The following is a 13,433-nucleotide window of genomic DNA, read 5'->3' on the forward strand; positions in this document are numbered from 1 at the left end:
TAGCCACACGGTGAGACTCAGGAAAGAAAAAGCACTATTTGACTCTTGGAGAACAAATTATTGCAGTATAGTTTGCCACTAATCAAAGCCCCTGCTTCCTGCGCTGTCACGCAGATGACAGCATGGGAAACCAGAGATCTTTGGGTTCATGCTCGTGCTCGGGATCCCGAACACAAACCATTTTTTTGATGCACGGGTTTAGTCGACGAACCCGAGCATCAAAATTTTCGCTCATCTCTAGTGTCAATATGATCACTACACCCCTTGATGAATTCATTGTGTGGTTTAGTTTGTAAAATGCGGTCACTTTGATCTCTTTGGTGGATCTGCAGTAGCCGTTTTTCTTACAAGTTTTAACTTTATAAAATATTGTGAAGCACTTGGGGGTTCAAGGTGTTCACCACACATCTAGATAAGAACCATGAGGGGTGTAGTTTCCAAAATAAGGTCATTTATGTGGGGTTTCCACTATATTGGCACATCAGGGGCTCGGCAAACGTGACATGACGTTCGCTATCCCCCTCCCTATTGCAAATAAGATATATCCAGTCTGGCTGCAATGACCATATGCCCACACTTTGAAGCTGGGACTCACCAGGCTGAGGTGTTGCTATTGACACTAGTGATGAGCGAGCATGCTTGCCACTGCTCGGTGCTCGCCCGAGCATCTCACTGCTCGACATGCTTGGCGCTCGCTGAGTATTTACGGGGTTGCTCGGCGGGAGCTCGGGTACCCTCCCTGCATGTTTGGCGCTTTTTAGAGTGCCAATCAACATGCAGGGATTGCAGGGATTGCCTGTAGTGATGAGCGAGTGTTTTTTGTTAACCCTTTCGCCGAGTATACTCGGCTGAGCACCGAGTATTTATAGCGTGATCGGGCTTTAAGTTTTCGTCGCTCCGTGAACATGATTTGCAACTGTTTGACAGATTTAATAAATGTAAGGAATGCTGGAAAAACAGGCATTCCTCACATGTATTAAATCTGTCAAACAGTTGCAAATCATGTTCACGGAGTGACGAAAACTTAAAGCCCAAGCACGCTATAAATACTCGGTGCTCGGCCGAGAGTACTCAGCGAAAGGGTTAACAAAACATACTTGCTCATCACTAATTGCCTGCCACTCATTGTAATGCCGCAGCCATAGTGGTTGTGGCATTACAGCGATTGGCTGGCCGCACAGCATCATCAGGTCTATATCAGACCTGGCGCCGCCATGCACAGTCACTCCGGAATCAGGCAGAGTAGGGAGAGGTGCTGCTGCATCAGGAAGAGATTTGCTTGTGTATTAGGTAGTGTAGGGAGAAAAACCGTACATTACACATATCCATCTTAGCAAACAGTCCTTTTGAGGACTAACTAATCCATCTGCAGAGATATCAGGCAGGCAGTGTATATAGGCAGGCAGGGTATATAGCAGACTGCAGTGCATATAGCACAAGAGGCTCCAATTCTGCCTTCTGCTGCTGTTAGATATTTCTATACAAAGGCCCAGGTTTCAGGGGCCAGGAATACTTTTTTTTGGATCTTAATCCTCATTATTTGCTTAAAAAGCTATCCAGAGAATACCGTTTTTCTGCGCCATTTGCTTGTTGGCACTGCAGAATACAGCCAGGTCCTTTCCATATTACAGCACTAGAAATCCAGCTATTTAAAACTATGTTTTCTCCGTCAAACGGATCACATATATGTTGTCAGAAAATATTGCCATTTCTGGACTCCATTAAAAATTTCTTTCAGTGTGTCAGTGACGCAATTCCCACCAGTTTGCTGTTCAAACTACTTACCTACAGGCCAAGTATTTAAAACTCTGTTTTCTCCGTCACATGGATCACATATAAGTTCGCTCTAAACTCAGTAATTTGTAGTGAGCGTGGAAGATACTGTCCTCCATTTAAAATGGGCAAGGCACGTGGCAAGGGATGGGGAACTGGATGTGATGGTAATGGTGCATGCAGAGGCCGAGGACAAGGCCGTGGGCAAGCTGAAATTGTGCCAAAACAAACACCCACATCTTCTCGCCTGACCTTCCGGTCCCAATTCCTAGGGGACCGCAGCACACCACTATTGAACCCAAAGCAGTTTCAAAAGGTTGTTGGTTGGATAGCGGATAATGCTTCCAGTCACTTAGCCACCACCATCACCACCCTGTCTTCCACACGGTCAAGTCTCAGTAGCCGTGAGTCTGGACTGCATATTCCTCACCCCAATCCTCCTTCCTTCCACCATGCCGAGTGCCCAGAGATAACTGATCCCACACCAGGACACTCTGAAGAGCTGTTCACTTTTCCATTTATAGATTCTGGCCTCTCGCCTGGTCCACTTGAAGAGGGGCAAGAGGAGATCGCGTGTAGCGATGCCCAAATATTTGAGCAGCCACGGTCACATGAAGGCGACGGTGGGAAAGTGTCACAAGAGGTGGAAGATGATGAGACTCAATTGCCAGAAAGTCAGTAGGAGGACCAGGGTGCGAAAGTGGAAGACGAGGTGGTGGATGATATAGTAACTGACCCAGCTAGGCAGGACGACATGCAGAAAGAGGACAGCAGCACACAGGGGGAGGGAGGCAGAGCACCCCAACAGGCAGGAAGAAGCTGTGTGGTGGCTGCAGAAAGATGGCAGGCAACCGGTCCCCGTAACACCAACACGAAGGAAGTTGCCAGTACAACTGTTAGGTCTTCCCGAGTTTGATTGTTTTTTAAAGACTCTTCCAATAACCCCAAAAAGGCCATTTGCACCACCTGTCAGGCCAGCATCAGCAGGGTTGGCAAAATGACCAGCCTGACCACCACCAGCATGATCAGGCACATGGCAGCAAAGCACTCGACTTTGTGGGCCAAACCCCAGAGTCCAGGAACAGTGTCTGCAGGTGGCACCATTGCTTCTTCCGTTGTTGTGCATGCAAGCCAATCCCCTGGCCATGGTGCATGCGAAGATGCCTCCTGCCCTGCAACTGTCATTGCGCTCTCTCAAGTAGCAGCATCAGGAAGTACGTCCATGTCCTTGTCCTAGTGCAGCGTTCAGTTGTACATACCCCAGTCCTTGGAACGCAAGTGAAAATATGCAGCCAACGCTTCACAGACCACACTGCTAAATTCTGCCATTTCACGACTGCTTGCGCTCAAAATGTTGCCTTTTAGGCTCGTGGAGACAGAAGCATTCCGCAACCTGATGGCGGCAGCCATCCCTCGGTACTCGGTCCCTAGCCACCACTATTTCTCCCGGTGTACTGTCCCCGCATTACACAAGCACGTGTTCCAAAACATTAGCCGTGCCCTCAACAACGCAATTACCGGGAAAGTCCACCTAACCACGGACACGTGGTTAAGTGCTTGTGGGCATGGACGGTACATCTCGCTGACGGCACACTGGGTTAACATAGTGGAAGCTGGGACCCAGTTGGACCTTGGAACGGAACACGTCCTCCCGACGCCAAGGATTGCGGGCCCTAGGTGAATCAGGGTTGCCCCCATGGTCTACAGCTTCTGCAACTCATCCTCCTCAGCCTCCTTCTCCTCTTCAGCCTCCATTTCTGAAATGACCACATCAGTCATAGGCTGAAAGCACTGCAGCACTGCCTCGGCCAAGCAGCAACAGGCTGTGCTGAAGCTAATATGCTTAGGTGACAAACCACACAATGCCGAAGAGTTGTAGCCACCTCTGAAAGAGCAGGCAGATCTGTGGCTCATACCGCTGAACCTACAGCCAGGCATGGTTGTGTGTGACAATGGCCGGAACCTGGTGGCGACTCTGAGGCAAGGCGAGCACACACACGTACCATGCCTGGCCCATGTGCTTAACCTCGTGGTTTAGCGGATTCTCAAATCCTACCCGGAGCTGCCAGTTCTGCTTGTTAAAGTATGCCACCTGTGTGCCCATTTTAGAAAGTCAGCTACAGCTTCCGCCGCCCTTGCCGTGTTTCAGCTGCGTTTGCGGAATCTCACTCACAGACTGGTGTGTGATGTCCACACGCATTGGAACTCTACACTGCAGATGTTTGGAAGGATTTGTGAGCAGAAGAGGGAAGTTGTTGAGTACCAGCATCAACAAGGTCATCGGTATTCAGTTTAGACTAAACATTAGAGATGAGCGTTGTTCGACTCGAACTGTTCGCCAATCTCAAATTCGAGCTGTTTTGGGCGGTGTTCGAGCCGTTCGGCGAACACGAACGATTTGAGAAAAATTTGGCTGTTCGAGATTATGTTCGATAACTGTTCGTGCACCAAAATCATAACTGGATTTTTCTCAGTAATGATGAAAATTAATGTTAATACGCAGTTTGAGTGTACAGCGGGGTGGGGGGAGGGGCAGGGGATGGATCTCTGCAGGAATAATGAAGATCTCCATTTTTTTTTCTCCTTCCCGCATTTACAGTGGGGAGGTGCAATCTGTCAGCCTATCAGCAGCGCACACACGGAGCGAAGTGCTTTTTTTCACACAAGCAAGGGCATGTGTCATTGGCAGTGTATGTCACATGTCCTTGCCCTATAAGACCAAGCCATTTTCCCCGTCTACACCATTTTCTCACTGCTGCAGCTGCGTGTTAGACGGCACCGCTGTTGCTGTGTGCGCTATACCTTGTTAATTTCAAGCCAATTTTCGCACAAATCTACAGATAGCTTGGGAGTAGGGAATAGTTGTGATTGCAGTCCTTTTAACGACTAGGTTACAGAATTTCCTATGACTTTTATCAGGCAGGTCTGTGCTCTTAAATAGATAGATTGTGGGAGTAAAGACTAATTGTAATTGCAGTCCTTTTCAGGACTAGGTTACATCAGTTCCTATCAGATTTTGCCAGGCAGGTCTGTGCCAGTGCTGTGCAAGTTTTTTTCACAGCATTTGGCTGAATCTAGCAAAGCTAATCCTTTTTGGCCTATTGCAGAGTGTGTTAGTCAGTGGAGTAGCCTATCTGTGTTGCAAGATATACCACCTGTGTATAGAATACAAATTTTTTTACTGCACCTAGTGAAGTAAAATCTTTTGGGCATAGCATCATTCTATTAGTCCATCTATACTGACCTCCATCAGGTTGCAAATTGAATATAATTTTTTTCTGCATCTAGCTCTGAAAACATATTTGGGCTTCTAGCAGTGTGTGGGACTTGTTCTATTAGTCCATCTATACTGACCTCCATGAGGTTGCAAACTGAATATAATTTTTTTCTGCATCTAGCTCTGAAAAAATATTTGGCCTTCTAGCAGTGTGTGGGACTTGTTCTATTAGTCCATCTATACTGACCTCCATCACGCTGCAAATTCAAAATAATTTTTTGTCTGCATCTAGCTCTGAAAAAATATTTGGCCTTCTAGCAGTGTGTGGGACTTTCTCTATTAGTCCATCTATACTGACCTCCATCAGGTTGCAAACTGAATATAATTTTTTTCTGCATCTAGCTCTGAAAAAATATTTGGCCTTCTAGCAGTGTGTGGGACTTTCTCTATTAGTCCATCTATACTGACCTCCATCAGGTTGCAAATTAAAAATAATTTTTATCTGCATCTAGCTCTGAAAAAATATTTGGCCTTCTAGCAGTGTGTGGGACTTTCTCTATTAGTCCATCTATACTGACCTCCATCAGGTTGCAAACTGAATATATTTTTTTTCTGCATCTACCTCTGAAAAAATATTGGGCTTCTAGCTGTGTGTGGGACTTGTTCTATTAATCCATCTATACAGACCTCCATCAGGTTGCAAACTGAATATAATTTTTTTCTGCATCTACCTCTGAAAAAATATTTGGGCTTCTAGCTGTGTGTGGGACTTGTTCTATTAGTCCATCTATACTGACCTCCATCAGGTTGCAAACTGAATATAATTTTTTCCTGCATCTAGCTCTGAAAAAATATTTGGCCTTCTAGCAGTGTGTGGGACTTTCTCTATTAGTTCATCTATACTGACCTCCATCAGGTTGCAAATTAAAAATAATTTTTTGTCTGCATCTAGCTCTGAAAAAATATTTGGCCTTCTAGCAGTGTGTGGGACTTTCTCTATTAGTCCATCTATACTGACCTCCATCAGGTTGCAAACTGAATATATTTTTTTTCTGCATCTACCTCTGAAAAAATATTGGGCTTCTAACTGTGTGTGGGACTTGTTCTATTAATCCATCCATACAGACCTCCATCAGGTTGCAAACTGAGTATAAATTTTTTCTGCATCTACCTCTGAAAAAATATTTGGGCTTCTAGCTGTGTGTGGGACTTGTTCTATTAGTCCATCTATACTGACCTCCATCAGGTTGCAAAATGAATATAATTTTTTTCTGCATCTAGCTCTGAAAAAAATATTTGGCCTTCTAGCAGAGTGTGGGACTTTCTCTATTAGTCCATCTATACTGACCTCCATCAGGTTGCAAATTAAAAATAATTTTTATCTGCATCTAGCTCTGAAAAAATATTTGGCCTTCTAGCAGTGTGTGGGACTTTCTCTATTAGTCCATCTATACTGACCTCCATCAGGTTGCAAATTAAAAATAATTTTTTGTCTTCATCTAGCTCTGAAAAAATATTTGGCCTTCTAGCAGTGTGTGGGACTTTCTCTATTAGTCCATCTACACTGACCTCCATCAGGTTGCAAATTCAAAATAATTTTTTGTCTGCATCTAGCTCTGAAAAAATATTTGGCCTTCTAGCAGTGTGTGGGACTTTCTCTATTAGTCCATCTATACTGACCTCCATCAGGCTGCAAATTAAAAATAATTTTTATCTGCATCTACCTCTGAAAAAATATTTGGCCTTCTAGCTGTGTGTGGGACTTGTTCTATTAGTCCATCTATACTGACCTCCATCAGGTTGCAAACTGAATATAATTTTTTTCTGCATCTAGCTCTGAAAAAATATTTGGCCTTCTTGCAGTGTGTGGGACTTTCTCTATTAGTCCATCTATACTGACCTCCATCAGGTTGCAAATTAAAAATAATTTTTAACTGCATCTAGCTCTGAAAAAATATTTGGCCTTCTAGCAGTGTGTGGGACTTTCTCTATTAGTCCATCTATACTGACCTCCATCAGGTTGCAAATTCAAAATAATTTTTTGTCTGCATCTAGCTCTGAAAAAATATTTGGCCTTCTAGCAGTGTGTGGGACTTTCTCTATTAGTCCATCTATACTGACCTCCATCAGGCTGCAAATTAAAAGTAATTTTTATCTGCATCTACCTCTGAAAAAATATTTGGCCTTCTAGCTGTGTGTGGGACTTGTTCTATTAGTCCATCTATACTGACCTCCATCAGGTTGCAAACTGAATATAATTTTTTTCTGCATCTAGCTCTGAAAAAATATTTGGCCTTCTTGCAGTGTGTGGGACTTTCTCTATTAGTCCATTTTTACTGACCTCCATCAGGTTGCAAATTCAAAATAATTTTTTGTCTGCATCTAGCTCTGAAAAAATATTTGGCCTTCTAGCAGTGTGTGGGACTTTCTCTATTAGTCCATCTATACTGACCTCCATCAGGTTGCAAATTAAAAATAATTTTTTGTCTGCATCTAGCTCTGAAAAAAATATTTGGCCTTCTAGCAGTGTGTGGGACTTTCTCTATTAGTCCATCTATACTGACCTCCATCAGGTTGCAAATTAAAAATAATTTTTATCTGCATCTAGCTCTGAAAAATATTTGGCCTTCTAGCAGTGTGTGGGACTTTCTCTATTAGTCCATCTATACTGACCTCCATCAGGTTGCAAATTAAAAATAATTTTTTGTCTGCATCTAGCTCTGAAAAAATATTTGGCCTTCTAGCAGTGTGTGGGACTTTCTCTATTAGTCCATCTATACTGACCTCCATCAGGTTGTAAATTCAAAATAATTTTTTTCTGCATCTAGCTCTGAAAAAATATTTGGCCTTCTTGCAGTGTGTGGGACTTTCTCTATTAGTCCATCTATACTGACCTCCATCAGGTTGCAAATTAAAAATAATTTTTAACTGCATCTAGCTCTGAAAAAATATTTGGCCTTCTAGCAGTGTGTGGGACTTTCTCTATTAGTCCATCTATACTGACCTCCATCAGGTTGCAAATTCAAAATAATTTTTTGTCTGCATCTAGCTCTGAAAAAATATTTGGCCTTCTAGCAGTGTGTGGGGCTTTCTCTATTAGTCCATCTATACTGACCTCCATCAGGCTGCAAATTAAAAGTAATTTTTATCTGCATCTACCTCTGAAAAAATATTTGGCCTTCTAGCTTTGTGTGGGACTTGTTCTATTAGTCCATCTATACTGACCTCCATCAGGTTGCAAACTGAATATAATTTTTTTCTGCATCTAGCTCTGAAAAAATATTTGGCCTTCTTGCAGTGTGTGGGACTTTCTCTATTAGTCCATTTTTACTGACCTCCATCAGGTTGCAAATTCAAAATAATTTTTTGTCTGCATCTAGCTCTGAAAAAATATTTGGCCTTCTAGCAGTGTGTGGGACTTTCTCTATTAGTCCATCTATACTGACCTCCATCAGGTTGCAAATTAAAAATAATTTTTTGTCTGCATCTAGCTCTGAAAAAAATATTTGGCCTTCTAGCAGTGTGTGGGACTTTCTCTATTAGTCCATCTATACTGACCTCCATCAGGTTGCAAATTAAAAATAATTTTTATCTGCATCTAGCTCTGAAAAAATATTTGGCCTTCTAGCAGTGTGTGGGACTTTCTCTATTAGTCCATCTATACTGACCTCCATCAGGTTGCAAATTAAAAATAATTTTTTGTCTGCATCTAGCTCTGAAAAAATATTTGGCCTTCTAGCAGTGTGTGGGACTTTCTCTATTAGTCCATCTATACTGACCTCCATCAGGTTGTAAATTCAAAATAATTTTTTTCTGCATCTAGCTCTGAAAAAATATTTGGCCTTCTTGCAGTGTGTGGGACTTTCTCTATTAGTACATCTATACTGACCTCCATCAGGTTGCAAATTAAAAATAATTTTTATCTGCATCTACCTCTGAAAAAATTTTTGGCCTTCTAGCTGTGTGTGGGACTTGTTCTATTAGTCCATCTATACTGACCTCCATCAGGTTGCAAATTAAAAATAATTTTTTGTCTGCAACTAGCTCTGAAAAAAATATTTGGCCTTCTAGCAGTGTGTGGGACTTTCTCTATTAGTCCATCTATACTGACCTCCATCAGGTTGCAAACTGAATATATTTTTTTTCTGCATCTAGCTCTGAAAAAATATTTGGCCTTCTTGCAGTGTGTGGGACTTTCTCTATTAGTCCATTTTTACTGACCTCCATCAGGTTGCATATTCAAAATAATTTTTTGTCTGCATCTAGCTCTGAAAAAATATTTGGCCTTCTAGCAGTGTGTGGGACTTTCTCTATTAGTCCATCTATACTGACCTCCATCAGGTTGCAAATTAAAAATAATTTTTTGTCTGCATCTAGCTCTGAAAAAATATTTGGCCTTCTAGCAGTGTGTGGGACTTTCTCTATTAGTCCATCTATACTGACCTCCATCAGGTTGTAAATTCAAAATAATTTTTTTCTGCATCTAGCTCTGAAAAAATATTTGGCCTTCTTGCAGTGTGTGGGACTTTCTCTATTAGTACATCTATACTGACCTCCATCAGGTTGCAAATTAAAAATAATTTTTATCTGCATCTACCTCTGAAAAAATTTTTGGCCTTCTAGCTGTGTGTGGGACTTGTTCTATTAGTCCATCTATACTGACCTCCATCAGGTTGCAAATTAAAAATAATTTTTTGTCTGCAACTAGCTCTGAAAAAAATATTTGGCCTTCTAGCAGTGTGTGGGACTTTCTCTATTAGTCTATCTATACTGACCTCCATCAGGTTGCAAACTGAATATATTTTTTTTCTGCATCTAGCTCTGAAAAAATATTTGGCCTTCTTGCAGTGTGTGGGACTTTCTCTATTAGTCCATTTTTACTGACCTCCATCAGGTTGCATATTCAAAATAATTTTTTGTCTGCATCTAGCTCTGAAAAAATATTTGGCCTTCTAGCAGTGTGTGGGACTTTCTCTATTAGTCCATCTATACTGACCTCCATCAGGTTGCAAATTAAAAATAATTTTTTGTCTGCATCTAGCTCTGAAAAAAATATTTGGCCTTCTAGCAGTGTGTGGGACTTTCTCTATTAGTCCATCTATACTGACCTCCATCAGGTTGCAAACTGAATATATTTTTTTTCTGCATCTACCTCTGAAAAAATATTTGGGCTTCTAGCTGTGTGTAGGACTTGTTCTATTAGTCCATCTATACTGACATCCATCAGGTTGCAAACTGAAAACAATTTTTTTCTGCATCTACCTCTGAAAAAATATTTGGGCTTCTAGCTGTGTGTGGGACTTGTTCTATTAGTCCATCTATAATGATCTCCATCAGGTTGCAAATTGAATATAATTTTTTTCTGCATCTAACCCAGCCAAGTGTTTTGGCCTAATACCACAGTTTGGCCACTCAGCTCTGCTCGGTTCCCATCCATTGTTTTTTTGTGCAAACAACTCCAGAGTTGTGAATTAGTTAACCACCAAAATGAGTGGAAAAAGGCCTGCTGCTGGTGGAAAGGGGAATAGGCGTGTTGGGAAGGGGAAAAAAGGTTGTGTCCGTGGGGTAGGTGTTAAAGCAACAGTAACATCTGCAGAAGAAAGACCATCTTCCAGCCAAACTAAAATGTCAACTTCTTTTAGCGGACAATGTGATAAGATCCCTTTCTTACGGCCACGCCAATCGCTACAAATTCCAGATGAGGCACAAAAACAGCAGGTGCTTCAACGGATATCAAGTGCTCCTTTAAGTGGGCTCTCCTCCACATCAACTTCAACATCACAAATACTCCAGTCCTCAAAGGTGTCACCCCAATCGCACTTGCTTCCTCACAGCTCCCAAATCTCCAGCTGCCCGTCTGAGAATGAGGTAGAACAGATGGTTAAGTCTGCAGAGCTGTTTACTCATACTATAGCCTGGGAATCAGAGGTCGACTCCAGCGCTTCTGTGAATCCAGACGAGGAAATGATCTGCACTGATGCCCAGAATCTTTATGAGTCGGATCCAGGACCAGACGCAGAAGGTTCTGACCATAATGTAGACCCTCGTTCCCAAACTGTAACTCCTGTTGGTGGAGACAATGAGGAAGACGATGATGAGACTCAAATACCTGATTGGAGCGACAACTTTAGTTTTTTGTCAGGGCAGGAACAGGTTGGCTCTGAGGACGACGGGTGTGATAACGCACAGGGTGATGATGATGAGGGTGGAGATCCCACTTACTGTCAACCCACAGTCAGCCAAGAGATGAGGTCAGCAGAGGAGGTGGAGGAAGATGCTAGTGACGACGAGGTCAGGTTGCGCCTTCCTGGACAGAGACGTAGTACTGGAAGCACGTCAACAACTGCATCCTCAAACACAACTCTGCCTCTCACCACAAGTTGTGGTGGCTCTTCAGGTCGCATGGGTGCTAAGCCTTGCATAGCCTGGGCATTTTTTCAGATCGATAAAGATGACCCAACTCATGTTGTCTGTAACATTTGTCAGCAAAAGCTAAGTAGAGGCCAAAAAATACATAGTTTGAGTACTTCATGCATGAACCGGCACATGGACATGAAGCATAAGTTACAGTGGGATGCTCAGTGTGCTACAATGCGGCCTAGCCGGCCGGGCCAACCACCGTCTGCCATATCTTGTGCATCCGCGGCCTCTTCATCCTCTGTGACTGGGGGGACAGCAGTCACACCTGTTTTGGGGCGCAGACCTGCCACCTCTTTACCCGCAACAGCCAGCGTGATTGGCAGGTCATCATTTTCTTTGGAGGTGGTAACACCAGCTGGTGTTGAGCGCTGTCCGACATCGATAGCACCACCTTTGGATCAAGGCAACCTAACATGTCCGCCTGCATCTTCCTCACAGACCGGCAGTTTGCCGGGGACACCCTTATCAACCCCGTCTAAGCACAATAGCCAGCCCTCGGTCCCTCAGATGTGGACAAGTAAAAGACCATTTCCTCCTAGCCATGAGAAAGCTAAGAGGTTGAATTTCACCATCTGCAAGCTCTTGGCTACAGAAATGCTGCCTTTCCGCCTGGTGGACACAGAGGATTTTCGAGACCTCATGTCCGTCGCAGTGCCCCAGTACCTGATGCCCAGTCGGCACTACTTCTCAAAGAAAGGTGTGCCTGCGCTCCACCAGCATGTCGCACACAACATCACCGCTTCTTTGAGAAACTCTGTGTGTGACAGGGTGCATTTCACCACAGACACTTGGACGAGTAGGCATGGACAGGGGCGTTACATGTCGCTGACTGGGCACTGGGTAACTATGGTGACAGCAGGACAAGGGGCTGCTGTCCAAGTCTTGCCGTCCCCACGAGTTGTGCGTCAATCCTCTTTATGTCAAAGTTCCTCCACTGCTTCTGCCTCCTCAACCTCCTCTCGGTCTTCCACCTGCACCCAAAGCCTGTCTGGTCATGCCACAAGCTTTCTAACTGCACAGAAGGGATCCTGCACACCTCCTTACTATGCAGGCAGTAGGGCTCAACGTCATCAGGCGGTTTTTACTTTGAAATGTCTGGGAAATGTGAGTCACACAGCTGAGGAGTTGTGGTCAGCTCTGGAGAACCAATTTCATGAATGGTTGTCTCCACTGGACCTGAAACCAGGGAAGGCCGTGTGCGACAATGCTGTAAACCTGGGTGCGGCCCTTTGCCGGGGCAATGTCACACACGTGCCTTGTATGGCTCACGTGCTGAACCTGGTTGTCCAGCAATTTTTAGCCCACTATCCCAGACTAAATGGCCTTCTGCAGAGGGCACGGTCGCTGTGTGCTCACTTCCGCCGTTCGCATCCCGCAGCTCAGCGACTTACATCTCTACAGAAGTCGTTGGGCCTGCCACTTCACCGGCTAAAATGCGATGTGCCTACCCGGTGGAATTCAACTCTGCACATGTTGCAGCGACTGTGGCAGCACCGACAAGCCCTGGTGCAATACGTTCTGACGTATAGCCTGGGCCAACGAGATCCAGAGGTGGGGCAAATCACGCTGGAGGAGTGGTCTCAGATCAGGGACCTATGCACCCTTCTGCACAGTTTTGAAATGGCGACGAAGATGTTTAGTGCTGACGATGCCATTATCAGCATGACTATTCCGGTGATTTACATGCTGGAGCACATGTTAAACAGAATTCGGAGTCAGGTGGTGGCACAAGAGGAGGTCGAGGAAGTAGAGGAGGAGGAGTTGTATGCGGAAGGGCTAACATCTGCAAGGTCCAGACAGTCGGCAGCACCAAGGCGGCAGGCATGTGAGGGTGGGGGAGATGGTTTTACCAGGGCGCATGGTAGCAGCCAAACTAGTGAGGAAGGTGCAGGAGCCCAGGAAGAAGTGGAGGACGAACTGATGGAAGACTCATCAGATGAGGGAGATCTTGATCACATTTCTGTTGTGCGAGGTTGGGGGGAGAGGACAGAGGAAGGAAGCATGATTGTTACCTCGCCACCAA

The sequence above is a fragment of the Phyllobates terribilis genome, unplaced genomic scaffold (genome assembly GCF_046119375.1).
Source record: "Phyllobates terribilis strain yellow unplaced genomic scaffold, ASM4611937v1 Scaffold_1__5_contigs__length_1240528914, whole genome shotgun sequence".
Classification (NCBI taxonomy): domain Eukaryota; kingdom Metazoa; phylum Chordata; class Amphibia; order Anura; family Dendrobatidae; genus Phyllobates; species Phyllobates terribilis.